This window comes from Lichenostomus cassidix, chromosome 1, assembly GCF_008360975.1.
Source record: "Lichenostomus cassidix isolate B80296 chromosome 1, HeHo_3.0, whole genome shotgun sequence".
Lineage (NCBI taxonomy): Eukaryota > Metazoa > Chordata > Aves > Passeriformes > Meliphagidae > Lichenostomus > Lichenostomus cassidix.
This window is the reverse complement of record NC_139479.1, coordinates 113,606,008-113,615,985: the sequence shown is the minus strand read 5'-3', so window position 1 is coordinate 113,615,985 and position 9,978 is coordinate 113,606,008. Positions and strand designations below refer to the sequence as shown.

The 9,978-nt window shown below is 46.1% G+C and overlaps 1 long non-coding RNA gene across 2 annotated transcripts; it reads right to left on the bottom strand.

The window, feature by feature from the left end:
- Window positions 1–8,854, bottom strand: LOC146445624 (uncharacterized). 2 transcript variants are annotated; one of them, XR_014855592.1, is made up of 4 exons: window positions 8,214–8,854; window positions 7,034–7,163; window positions 5,286–5,441; window positions 1–3,757 (listed from the first exon to the last, which is right to left on the bottom strand). It is a non-coding gene; the product is annotated as an uncharacterized LOC146445624 (long non-coding RNA). The 2 variants fall into 2 exon arrangements; XR_014855593.1 differs by having other exon boundaries at window positions 8,577–8,854.
- Between the last annotated feature and the right edge of the window lie 1,124 nt (window positions 8,855–9,978).

Sequence of the window (9,978 nt, the reverse complement as noted above, 5' to 3'; positions counted from 1 at the left end):
CAACCCAGACACAGCCTTTTCCAGCAGAAGAGGGGGAAAAAAGATTAAAAAAGGTTTTATAAAAAATGAAAGAAACAGCTGGATGTTTCTTAATCACTGCAGGCATAAATGGAAGAAAAATTGCTAATCAGGAGTCTATTGATGGCCACACAATCCACAATCATTCCATCTGCATCGTGGGGAGCTGCACTGCTGCCTTCGGTGCAACAGGAAAACCTGGCTGCTGGGAGGCTGGGAGAGAAGCCTGGAGGAGATAGGATGAGGTGGAATTTCTGAGTTTGCCTTGGATGTTTATTGTAAGCACCTTTTTTTTTTTTTTAATTAGCATCTTAGTTCTGCTACCAGATTTCTGCACCTCACAACCTTCTCCCCTTCAAGAGAGATATTTTTTATTCTCAGTGTGAGGAAAAGAGGTGCTGCTGTGGCTATTCTCAGAATCTCTAATTTCCAGTGGCTCCCTACATGTGAGAAGAGAGGGATTTTCCCCAAGGCATTGGGAGCACATGGAGCGCTGAGCTCGTTTGGAATCCTGGAGCCCCCAGACCCTTGTGCTCATCAGTGACTTTGGAAGGACTTTGGTCCATAATGACACCACAAAGTGCCATGAGAAATCCTGCTGGTGCTGCAGGAGCAGGGAGGGAACAAATCCCTTCCTTTTTGGGCTGCAGAACCAACCACAACCCTGCATCCTGACTCCTCACCAAATGATGGTGAAACGGGATGGCGACAGCAAGGATTTTCCTTGGCGTAAACCACAGTGACATCAAAGGCTCTGAACTAATTTGCTTTTTTGTCAACTAGATAAAGATATTAAGTTAATGCCTTTTGTTCCTCGACAGAATGTTTTAGGCAGCGCACAGAATTAATTGTGTTGACATAATGGATTTATTGTTTCAACAAAACGCCTGTCTGTTTTCACGCGGCGGATAAGGGATTTGACACAACTAATGCTGATACCAGGGGATGCTTATAAAGCTGAATTATCAGCCTGATAAAATGCCACTGGTGTAAAAGACAACACGAAGGAAAACACAGAGTCTATCACACAGAGGCTCAGGAGCAGTGCACAAGGAATACATCAAGGTTCAGGTGGAGTGCTGTGCTGAGCTGCTGCAGATTCCTGCTTGGAAAGGTGAGGATTCCCCTCCCAGAGCCCTGCCAGGGGCTGTGAGCAGGGAAATGCCTGGCCCAGCAAGGAGGAGCTGCTTTTGGGCTCTGCTGCTCTCTGCTCCATTCGTGATGCTGTGGTTGACTGAGTTTCTGAGGCACTGCATTAAGTTTATTTTCGCTTCCTCCCCTTTTCCTCAAATAAAAGGTACTTTCCTTGTCAAAAGCTCTTAGTGCCCATGAGAGAGAGGGAGAATCATGCCTGCTGAGGTGACAGGAGAGATTTATTTTCATTTCCTAGAGCCAGAAATAGCCCAAGTGTGATAAAAGCCACCTATTCTGTTTCACATTATAATGGGTTTGGAGCACGCATCCGGTCACTTCCCTCATCCCATTGCATCCACAGGGACAGGGAGGGAATTTCTGGCTGAGGGAGCAATGATTTCAGCCTCTCACATCGGATCAGCAGCTGCACCAGCTCCAGGCACAGCTTTCCCTTCATTTCCCAGCACTGAGCCATCGGAGTGTCCCCAGTGATGGACCCAGGGAAGGCACAGAATAAATCTGGGGACAATCAAGAGCCAAAGGTACCAATCCTGATCTTACCTGAGCAATAATATGGCTTCATCCCATACTTTCCCATGTGTGTTTCCCCTCTCCACGCTCTGTGTTATTTTTATTCCACATTATGTTTTGATTTTTGGGGGTTTTTTGACAATCAGGAGAGAGAAGCTGCCATGAGAGTGACGAAGGCCCTGGCAGGAGGAAGTCTTTGCACTATGCTGTTGTGCATTCTGCATGTTGTGGGTAAGAAACAGGATGCTATAAAATAATAACCCATTGGAGATAACATTTTTACACCCAAATGGTGCAATGCTTTGGCTGAGCAGAGGCCAAAATTTGCCTGATGAGATCTGATTTAATATCCAGCAAAGCCTCCTTTGTTTTACTGCAGATTTTAATTCCCATTTTAAACTGCGAATTTTCAATTTGACATTGAAAATGTAAGAAATTGGTTTGCATTTTCAGGGCATGACCTTTTCCCTGACAGTCTGCTGTGGCTGCAATCCATCTGCCACAAAAAGCCATGGATCCTTGGGATGAGCTCATAGAGCTTCTCATCCCATCCCAGCCTGGTGCTTTAAAAAGCAACTACGGGTGACATGTCTAAGTCTTAAGCTCTGTGAAACTAAAACATTCTTTAAAAAACTTTCAGAATTCTTGAGATCCAGATAGCTTTCACTCTTTCCTGCCAAAAGGTGACTCATTAAAGGCTATTTTCCCATCTGTCTGCAGAACAATTTTGTGTCTTCTGAAAGGTGTAGGGTCACTGCAATAATGGGTTTCTCTCTTAATAATGGGATCCTGATTGCATACGAGGGCTTTTTTTTAGAACCTTAATGAAGTTGCTCTCTGCATTTGGCAGGAATAAGTGATTTGATGGAGGTCCTCACAATTCCCAAGGCGTGACTCTCCTGGCTCTCACTCCCCATGAATGTATGGACTGAAATGAATTTCCAGCATGATCTTTTACCCATTTTAAGTTCTGTACAGCCAGATTACAATGCAGTTCACTGGATTTACTTCAGTCCTCCTCAATCCCAGGTTTTGAGACAACTCAGAGTTTGTCTGGAAACACCATTTCCTGTGAGCAAAATGATCTTTTGGGGAGAGCTGAGTTGCCAGAACTCAACTCTTACCAGTGGGATCAAGCAACATAAGGGAAAGCTGTGCAGGTGTATTTAGGGATATCAGGGAATATTTGTATTTTGTATTTTTCCCATGTCCTTTGCCTGAATTTCACCTGCAGCACTCAGCTGGCACCGTCCTCACCACGCTCTGGCTCCATGCCTTTAATGAATGTTAAATTTGTTTCCTAGCTAGCAGAACCAACCCCAGGCTGCCCTCTGACCCAGCTAAAACACAATTCTATTTATTTATTGTGAGTATTGTGACAATAACCAATGTCACAGGGCTCCAGAGCCTTGCCAACAGCAGGGCCCTGGTTTGAATCACTGAGTGAAAAAGGTGTTCACAAAGCCCACACTGAAGGCACAGCCCAGAGGAGCCAAGAGCACAAATGAACAGATGCAACACCTCCACACTCCAAACTGTGTAATTCCAGGGTCTGTCTTGCACTGACACAACCCTGCTCAGACCAAACACAAACATATGTTTTGGGGAAGTGCTGTGTGCACAGGAGGCAGCAGCAACCCACCCAGAATTCACACACAGATCGGTGGCTTGGAATAGATAAAGGGGAGCAGGAAGTGGAACCATTTCAGAATCAGGATTTCTGGGTCATTTAGGGTGGAAAAGCCCTCCCAGCCCATTGAGTCCATCCTGTGCCCAATGCCCATCTTGTCCCCAGCCCAGAGCACTGAGTGCCACAGCCAGGAATTCCCTGGACACCTCCAGGGCTGCACAGGGCTTTGTAGGTACTTCAAAATATCCCATTGTCGTTCTTTGCCAAAAATATCAGTGTCTGTAGCTAACCATCATGTCCCCAAGTCCTTCTGGTCCAGCAGGTAAAAATCTCCCTTAAAAAGTAAGATCTGAGGACTCAGCAGGGATGAAAACCCTTCGTGGGAGTCCACAGGCAACTTCCTTTTCTGGTCATCTGTGTTGCTATTTCTTCCTTTAGAAGAAACTTGGAAAGATAAACAAAAAAACTTGGAGAAACCTTTTTAGGTAAGTTGGAAACAGCAATAAATATAACCATTGGCAGTGATAGAGCTGGGAAGTTGAAATCTCCAGAATCTGGTGGAACTGGGGCACTCCAGCACTGAGTAGATCATGAAGAATTATGCTTTATAATATTCTTGTACACGCTCTAAGCACGGGGAAAAGCGGATTTTTGTACGGCAAATTCCCTCAGACCTGGGAATGTTAGGGTCTTGCAAAGCTAAAGTAGATTTGCCTGCATCACATAAAAACTCTTAAATTAATCCTTAGCCAAAACCTAAGCCTCTCTGTGGATGGCTAATGTGGGTTTGCCATCGGTTGCCATGTAATCAATACAGCAAATGGTCCCTCAGGGAGCTGCAGGGGGATGGAGCTTTCCTGGGATTCAGGATTTCAGGGAGCTTTCCTGGAATCCCAGCTTTCCTGGGATTCAGGTTTGGGCTGTGAGGCTGCTGCCAGGGACTTTTAGGGCTGTTCTTGGCAAACAGGCATGCGAGGTGTATATATAAATTTCATAAATCTATATTTATTAATTTATTTCTATTTTTATTTCATAAATATAATTTTCAAACAGCATTATCAGCGGTCACTCCTTTGCTGTTTCCTCATGGAGCTCTGTAAAAGATGTGCTGTGAGGGTTGCCCTGGGCTTTCTCCATCCCTCCTATGGCACTCCTGGAGTGTAATTCCCAAAAAAAGGGGGGAAGAAAGGGCAAATTTCCCTCCCTTGCCATTTGAGGTGGGGGAAGAATTTTTTGCTCCAGAGCAGGAACTGTTCTGACCTTGCCTTCTGAACTGACCCTGCCTTCCTGAACCTTGAATTTTTTAATCTCTTTCCAGGCCACCTGTGCTGTTTGGAAGGAGTTTTTCTGGAAAGCCATTGGTTCCAGGGTTGCAATAATATTTCAGTTCCCTGAAAGCTGCAGGTATTTGAGGAGATCTCTGGGATCTGCTTCCTCCCCAGCACCAGCAGCATAAAAAGTTCCATTTTATGAACACTGATGGGATGTAAGCTCAACATAATAATAATAATAATAATAACAATAACAATAACAATAATAGTAATAATAATAACAGCAACAACCAAAATAACAATGATAACAATAATAATAATAACAACAACTATAATAATAATAATAACTTTTGAAGTGCTTGAGAAAGGCTGTATTTTCCCCCCAGATTTCCACATTTATGGTTTGATTTGCTGGTTGGTTCCCTCTGGGCCATGCTCTTCCTATTAAGGGAGCATTATCCTGGCCCATGCTTACTTTGGGATTTATTTGAAGGCAAACTGTGTTAAATTATGGTGCTGCATTATTAACAGGCCATATGGGCATCAGGCTTGAGAGAGAGAAGCTTAACAAGGACACAGGAAAACAATCTTCCAGATCCTTCCTTCTCCTAATACATAATCCTGAGTGCAGGAAAGAGATAAAATATTTAAATACTGTGCTGGAGGACTGGGAGGGACAGGATGTGTCCATGGCTACTCACCACCTCTGCTGCACTTGTTTAAAGCAAGATGAGTTTTTCAGTCTTCTCTGGCCTGAAATAAGCACTGAAAAGCACTTTTTTCCCCCTGCATTTTCTGTCAGGTTTATTCACTCACCTGCTGTTACTTGCTGCAAAAACTGGGTGCAGTTTTGGGCACTGCAATATAAGAAGAATAAAATGCTGTTGGAGAACATCCAAAGGAGGGAATGGGTAAAACCTTGGCCCCAGAATTTGTGAGCTCTTGGCTTTAGAACCTTAAAAATCCTGAGACCAAAGATCACCAGTTCAAAAAAACATAAACCTTAAAAATCCTGGGACCAAAAACCATGAGTTCAGATCCTCCTCTCCTGCACTTTAGGGAACTGGTGTATTGCTTTTGCTTGTGATTTTCCAAAAGATGGATAAAAATGGGCTTCTGAGGAAAAACCATGAACTCAGACCTTGCTAGGGTTTTATTGAACCAACAGACAAAATCAGGTAATTCAGAAGTGAATGGAACTCTCAGTGCAGTAGGAAGGGTGTGCTGTCTGTGTTAAAATAGCTTTAAAGAGAGAATATTTTCCCAAACAGGAATGCCAAACTCACACTGAAACACCAAACACCCGAAGTTTGTTTTATTTGTAGGTTATTTCACAGTTTATTCTTGCATTTCTCGTGAAATCAGCTCTCTGGAAGTGCTCAGAGCAGCACAAACTGTGCTGGAAATGAGAAGTTCATTCTGCAATTGCAGAATTATTTAGCTGTGAAGCTGCACACGTGAAGTTCTGAAGGCAGAATTTTACTGTTGGTATTCCATGAATTCCTGCCAGAAGGCTCACTGCCTTGGATATGGCTTGAGAAGACTAAAAAAAAAGTATAATTCACACACTTTTCCTTACAAGCACATCTATAAGGGTGATTCTTTTAATTGATAATTTTCTGAGGCTGTTTTAACAAGGTCCCTCAGCACCAGGACTGAAGAGCCACAGGGGCAGGGGGAAGGTCTGTGCACAGCTTCATTAAAAGGAAATGAGAGCACAAATTAATGGTCAGCTTTAAGCAGGCACATCCTGGGGGATGTGTGTGGGGAGCTCCTGCTGCTCAGGGTGCTCCCAGATGATCCAAAAATGGGAAAAGAGAGGTGACAATTCACTGCATCCCAAACCTGTCACATCTGTCCCTTTGCAGGGGAGGCACTGATGCAGGAACAGCACTGAGAGAGACAACAGGGATAATGGGAATTATGGAATGGTTTCTGGGTGAGCAGTGATTTTCCAAAGGAATGACACCAGAGGGATGTGGGTGAAGTGGATTCAATCCCCAGTCAAGGAGAGGGTGAACAGGGAAGGTTGTTTGCAGATAAAAAGATCAAGAGGGGTCAAATGAGCCATCCTTGGAGATGCTGAGGAAGGAAAGAACTCCTTCTCCACCTTCTCCTGCAGGAACCCTGGCAGGATGCTGCACTGAAAGTCAGTGTTCAGCAGTTCCCAGCCAACTGTTTTTGTGTGTGAAGCAGCTGGTGGCACTAGAAGGAAATCAAATCAGCTCCCCATGAAAGCGCTGAGGTACTAAAGGCACTTTGGGGAGGTTCAGGGAAATATTTGGCTGGAAGTGTGAGTTCAGTTCCGCTGGTGCCCACGCCTCAGCTGCCAGCAGGGAACTCACTCTTCCTCATCAGCAGCTCCCGCAGCAAGGAGATTGCAGGGGTGTCCCTCTCCAGCTGAGGGCTGGCTACTCATTCCAGCCTGGAATAACCCTGTGTCACTCACCTCTGCTGTGACATTCCCCTCTCCTCTTTGCTGCTCACCCTCCGATCGATACATCTTCATCAGGTTCTGTCTTTATATTATAAAGGCTGATCCATCCTCCTCCTCAGTATTAATTGCAGATTTTGTCAGGCTGGGAAGACAGGAAAAAACAGGATTTCCTACTAGGAAAATAGGAGAAAGAAGGAACCTGTTTGTTTTGGGAGAAGAGGCCCATAAACCCCTCAGATTTGCCCAACATGGATTCAAACACCCCCTACACCTTGTTCAGCTAGTTCCAGACCTCCTGCCTGGTGCCACCTCTCATTCCTCTGCTGTCCCATTTACGGGTGAGGACACGGACATGCAGAGCCACCCGAGCAGCCTGGTGTAGGAGTGATGTTCCTGCAGGGCTTGGGGTGGTGTGTGGCTGAGAAGTGTAAACAGGCAGATGGACAGAGCCCAGAAATCCCAGGGCAGCACTAACTCCCATTTTTGGGGCTTTGGAACAGTTGAGCTGCCCTCCTCCTCCTCCTCCCCCTCGGTGGGACTCTGTTTTTTCCCACTTCCTACTTTATTCTGCTCTTCTCTTGGAAGATTTAACACCCTCTTCCCTTTCTGCCAAGCCTTACCCTGGCCTCCCCTCACTGCCACTTTTTCTCTGCCTGCATTTCTCGTTTTTCACAGGTGGTAAATATTTTCTTGCGTGTGTTTTGGTTTGTTTTTTCCAAAATGTTTGTATGTTCCTCCCCCTGCCAGCCACATCCCTGCAGGGCTGGGCATTTCTGGGTAACCTGCCCCCCTTCTGGAGGGCTCCAGGCATTTGCAGTACATGGACAAGACATTTCTGTTTGTTTGCAGTTCCCAGGTGAGTGGAGGGAACAGGTTTTGGGTTGGTGGCACCCAGCAGTCTGGAGAAACACAGTGACTAACTCCCCACCTGTATTTTGGCTCCACTGCCTCCCTCATTGGTGTTTTAATGCCTGTGTTTTATATTCCACTGCCTTGCCTGGAGCTGGCTGTGACCCCTCCACCCCAGGGCTGATTAAATTGCTCTCTCTGCATCCTCCCCGAGTTCTCCTCTCATTACAAACTCCCATTAACCTCTCCAGCCAGGCCTCCCTGGTAATCACTCTTTGTTCTGAAAGAGGCTTCCCCTTCTGTCCTCTGCTAATTATTATATTTAAGCTGGAGCTTTCCATACCTCAGAGACCCAATTGTCCATCTTTTGTGGGAGAAGTGGTAATTTTTCCCACCTCTCCTGCCATTCTTCCCCTCTTTTTGCATGGGAAACTGGAGAACAGGGAACCTCAGGCTTTCTGAATGGCTTGGGAATTGGAATGGAACAGCCCATAGCTCTGCTCTGTCTGCTTCACCCCGAGGCTGGCTGTCTACAGAAAAGCCAAATTAAGAACAAAAAAGGGGTTGGAAATGGATTGTGCTTCCCCAGGGAAACGTGGGACTTTCATTTGGCTTTGCCTCTCCTTTGTAATGAATTTGTGGTGAGGAACAGCTCGTCTGAGAACCGCTTTTAATGCAGGAGAGGGGAGCAACAAATGCCTTGTACCTTTTGTTCCACGCTCCTGGGACGTGTTAACAACAAGCACTGGAGTTATTTGCTGGGCTGAATCGGCCCTTGAGATCCCAGCAGGGTTTGCCAAGATTTAGAAGGGGATAATCAGGCAGGGAGCACATCCAGCACGCCTCTCCTGCTTCTGTGAGGGCTGCAGAGCACCAGGAAAGCAATCCTTAGGCTGGAGCTGCTCAGAGCTTCTCAGTAAACACAGCTTGAGTCCTTGGAGCAGCCTGGGACAGTGCAAGGTGTCCCTGCCCATGGCAGGGGTGTCACTGCCCATGGCAGGGGTGTCACTGGATGAGCTTTGAGGTCCTTTCCAGCCCAAGAAATCTTTTTGTGATTCTCTGACTCCACAATCCCCCTGTCCAGCTGGCTTTCATGCAAACTGGGAAATGACAACAGGACAGAACTGACGTGGAGCTGGCACAGCGAGCTGTGAGTGCTCAAAGGCAAAGCACTGGAAGATAAATCCTGAAATAAAGAGTGGTGTGTTGCTGGCATCAATTAATCAAAACAGACTTTATTAAAAACAAAGAATCACAGCATTGACCAAGGCACCAGTGATCATGTACCTAATTTTCCATCGTGTTGTGCTAACACTGCATCAATAAAACCCCGTGATTTCCCTGAAGAAAATCCAGCACTATCTGGTATGGTGCAGTGCCAGAATCATGCAGCAACCTCCCACGAGGGGCTGTGTGAGAACTTGTGACATACACAGGTGGCAATTGTCCTCAAATTCCTGACCTACCTTTCACTTAGACTCATTTAGTCAGGTTACACCCCAGAGGGAAAACAGGGACTCTGTAAAGGATCTTTTCCAGCCTTTGGCTGCGCTGGGAAAGCTTTTCTTAGTGCAAGGCAGTATGAAACAGTAAGCATAACAAAATATGAATATAACACGTGCACAAAGTGCTTGAGTGACAATGACAGTAAGAGGTGACAGTTTGGGTACTGGAGACAGGAATTCCCGGTGCAGCTCTTTCATGGCCTGAACCTCCATGCAAAACCAAGCAGGGAGGGGATGCTGCTGTCTGAGGCAGCAGGGAGAGGATAATTGGTGCAGTGGGAAGTTGGGAAAACAGGCAGCACTGTCATCAGGAGACAGCTGCATTCCCGAGGGTTCCCTGAGGAGCCCAGCCAGGAGAGCCAGAGCAAACAAACAAAGCAGGCACCTCTTGGGGACTCTCCTCTTCTGGGAAGGGATGGCTTCCAGAGAGAATTCCTCTAAAGAATTCCTCCAAATCCACTAACGGATGGCTTCCTGAGGGATTTCCCAAAGCAGCAGCCTTGACAAGCATGGCTGCAGCCATTCAGCTGCTCCTGAGGTTCCCACATTCATTTTCCATCCATCCAGGACAAACCAAAGGCAGCTGCTGTCCTGGTGTGACAA